This window comes from Rhagoletis pomonella, unplaced genomic scaffold, assembly GCF_013731165.1.
Source record: "Rhagoletis pomonella isolate Grant_MI unplaced genomic scaffold, Rhpom_1.0 Rhpom_scaffold_00006, whole genome shotgun sequence".
Lineage (NCBI taxonomy): Eukaryota > Metazoa > Arthropoda > Insecta > Diptera > Tephritidae > Rhagoletis > Rhagoletis pomonella.
Window position 1 is genome coordinate 80397304 of NW_023458560.1, and position 4144 is coordinate 80401447.

The following is a 4144-nucleotide window of genomic DNA, read 5'->3' on the forward strand; positions in this document are numbered from 1 at the left end:
GGATAACGCAACGCTTAGCGCTCCAATTTAGGGACGGCAGTTAGTTGCGCGTTTTGTGAGTGTGCATTGGCTTTCTTCGATGCGTTTGCTCACACGAGCTCACAGTACGAGAATTTACCGAAGCGCCTATAGGAACATGGTGACAGAAGTATTGACTTGCTCTTTTGTTAATATAATTTGTATAGTGCAACATTTAATAAATCGCAGTAAACTCCACTGTATGTATAATGAAAATATAAAGAATCATTTGTTTAGGTTAGGTTAGTTGCACTACCCACTGTATGTCTTCGCAAAGACTATTGAGGTCCATAGCGTTACCTGAAAAACGAAAACCTGGAATCAGGTGCAATTTCTAAGAACATATCATCCTCTTTCCTGAAACCACTTGCTATACTTTATTTTTCCAGCTGTCTTCAGATTTGGTAGACAACTTACTCCTAGGCGATGGCCCACAGCCTTTTAAAGACTGGACACCCAGCGGGACGATTACCGAAAGGGTGTCTTCCTTGGGGGGTCTACCGACACCACGTTTCCCATAACGCCAGTATGTCTCGGAGCACAGCACAGGTTTACCTTCGACACCACTGTCCTTCACTCTACCGCACTTGAGACAGTGCTATGAAATGATAGTGCAGCCTACCTGTCAATACAGAGATTCACTCGTCCATGTACTCGGTTACTGCTCAATAGTTCCGCGCCAAAACTTCTGCTTGGTATCATATAGTCGATGATACTTAAAACCTCTTGAAAAAGCCCTCTGGTAAATGTTTTGAAAATGATTCAGTTAACGTTTAAGGAAATCATTTCCTCCTGGGCGAGTTCTTATCCACAATGCAGAAAAGGGTGAGAGTCGAGTGAAATTTGTTGGATACCGAGTGCTCCACACTGAGTATCTCGGTGGCTACTCGATGCCTTCTCAGCGCTCAGAGTAGTGGAAATCGGTGTGATAAAAATCGTAAAAGGGAGGTGAGAGGACGAATTCAATAACAGTGTACTACAACAACGAAGAAAGGCGTAGTAGGAAAGAAAGAGCGACAGCATTTGCTGGAGAGCATAGTTTTAGCTTCTTTGGTTCAATGTGACGTCCATTTTTTTTTGTTGTATTTGGGGTTGTGATTGTGACTGCCACTGGAGTGTTTATGTGTGAGATAAAACGACACGAGTCGCACAGAGCGGCCCAATAACAAAAACAACCACAACACACTGCATAACACGTCGCTAGCTAACAAGCAGCTCAACTCGGCTGAACTCAGACAGCGGATTGCAACCACCACAACAAGCAGAGGCCGCCGTCGCTGCCGCGGAGCTATACCAACCAGGCCAGGCCAAGTCAAGTCGAGCCAAGCCAAGCCAGCGTCCAACGACCGACCGTCAGTATGGAAGTGAAAAGTGCGTCTACAGGCTGTTTCGTCTCCACTTACGCAGTGAACGCGTCACGCGGACGGAGTTAAAATTCAAAGATATTTCCAATTTACTACCAACGAACAACAAATCCCTAGTATCTACATAGTAGTGAAATAAGAAGAAGCATCAAAGATAAAGTGCGGAAGAATAAGAAAAAACGAATTTTAGCTACAAACAAACTACATTTCGTGCGCTTACGAAACGCGGAAATCTGGTGGAAATTTGAAAAAAAAACTGGAAAATAGTTAAAGTTTTGACGGAAATTATTAAAAAAGAAAATATAAGTTTTTTGTGTTTAATTGTAAGAGTGCACAACGAAAAAACAGTGTGCGGATTTCGTTCAAAAGGCGATGTGAACGCGTAAACGCAGTGCCAAATATTGCAAAACAAAAAAGGAAATGTGCAACTCCCTGCCGCTCTGCAAATGAATCCCCTGAAAACGGCACGTTTCTCGTAACGCTCCTCGAAATCGAAAAAGGTAGTTGTCCTCAGAGTGGTGTGAGCACGTTTTTTCCCATTTAATTATGATTTTCCGCTTGTTTTGTTTGCTTTATTTATTTATTTTAACGGGTATTCGTGATCCAACGAACTTACATATGTATGTATGTATTTGTTGTAGTGCTCTTTGTATTCACAGAAAGAGGTAGTCGAGTGTAGGCGAAAGGAACGTCAATGGAAATTAACCCAAAACAAACAAAGCAGAGAAGACGAATGCGTAGAAGCAGGAAAACTGCCAAAATATTGACATTGTCATGGTTTTGGGAAATTTTAGTTTTTGGCCATCTTTAGCGCGGTCAAATGGAAACTGCAGATTTAAAACTAATTTTCGGGTGCTTTTTTTCGCAATACGAAAGGATCCATTGACTAACAGTTAATTCTGTTGATTTTTATTAAAAGAATTTATGCGGTTTAAGAAGGTTTGAATTCAAATTAAAAAGTAATAAACTTTCATCACAAAAATGTAAAATTGTGTGACAAATTCATTAGAAATTAATTATTGAATCAAAATTGGAAATTAAATCCTGAACTGTAAGAGGTCAATTAGCTCCGTAGGAAAGTGATAAAAAATGCGCAAACAAATTTAACAGAAATACTACAGTCAATTAAAAAATAAACGTTCTCACATTTTGCGGCAATCAAAAGAATTCAGCGAATCCTTTCGAATCAAGGTCCTGGCCATAGCATAAACAAAAGAGCGACTTGCGGACTATGGCGTGTCCGGTTAAACACTTGACTAGGTGGAAGTGGATGCTTTAATCCAGATTCTAAATGATGTCACACATAGGCCTTGGGACCTGCTGTGATACCGTTGTGGTAGTATTTGATTTCGACAGTATACCTTGAAATAAATCCAGTTTGAAAGAAAAAGTGGAAAAAGTATATGTAAAGGCTTCGTCGTCTCAGTTTAGCCAAGGCTTGGCAGCGGAAGAAAAATACTTCGAAGTTTCTCGATTCATTCATCGTCTCTACACGCTACTATGGTCGTACCTTTTCGCTGGAGATCTCACACTGCTGGCATATGTCCATATGTATATCCCCAGTGTCTAGTGATGACCCCGAAAGCCAGCCTAAGTAACGAGCTACTCTACTCAGCAAGTGTGTTCCTTCACCCTTCTAATACATGTATGCCACTTCACCGCGTTTAGTATTTTATACCTACAGACATTTAAGGGTTGTCTTGGACCGAACCTGGGCTCGAATCGTGGCATTCGATATCGAACGTAACTTGAACCGAAATTTGATTTTGGCATCACGGCATTCGTTACTATTGAAAAAAACGCTGCCATGTGATTCGATGCCATTAAAAACGAGTAATCACGAACGAATTCGCGACTCGGGACCTGGTGACTTGGTCAGACCATTTTGTTTCCCTCCAGCTTAGGTCTAAAGCGAGCATAGCGGGGAGTTTGTCAAGCGCTCTAGTTGGTGTTGAGTGTGGCGATCGCATAATAATCACCAATTTTGGTCCTCTGTACCGCACACTAAACCAAATATGCTACCATTGCTTTACTAACGAATTTTATAAAAACATCGCAAACTAATTGAATGCATTGATATGTTATCGAGGAATAACGAAACGTAAATGGTTTGCCTATGGTTAGATTTTGAGTGTGGACCAAAAACCAAAAACTGATAAAATATGCTCATTGTTTCTGTACCACTAAATAAATAGTTTAGCGCTTTCGAAATTATTTTCTATTCATGCATTTGGCTTTGCGAAAAGTGTTTAAATAAATGGCTTTGAGCCTTTTAGCTTAGAGTTCTGTCGAAATCAGGTAGGATGTTTTAGTTAATCTCACATAATCCACGAGGAAAAAATTTTATCTAAGTGATGTGATCTCAGAAATTGGTTTTAGTATATACATTAGGTTGGTCCTTAAAAATCATATGAACTATATTTTTCAGTCTCACCCCCTAAATCGGTAATACCACGGTCACAGGTACCACATATATGTTTTGGACCCCTGTGCGACAGGTCATAACCGCGACCAATCGGGACCAAAATTTATATGTGATTTCTTCGACTACAGTAGCATCGACTAAGGGTTTGAGGCTTAGGAAATCTGATGTAAAATTTTGCTTCCTACATATAAGGACTACCCAAATATACGTACATATGTAGTATGTATATTATAATCCGAAATATTTAAATCCGAAATAAATATGTACATATATATTTAACTAAAAATTTAGCGTACTTTACAAAATATGTATGTAAAGTACGGTGGTCCAAAAAAAA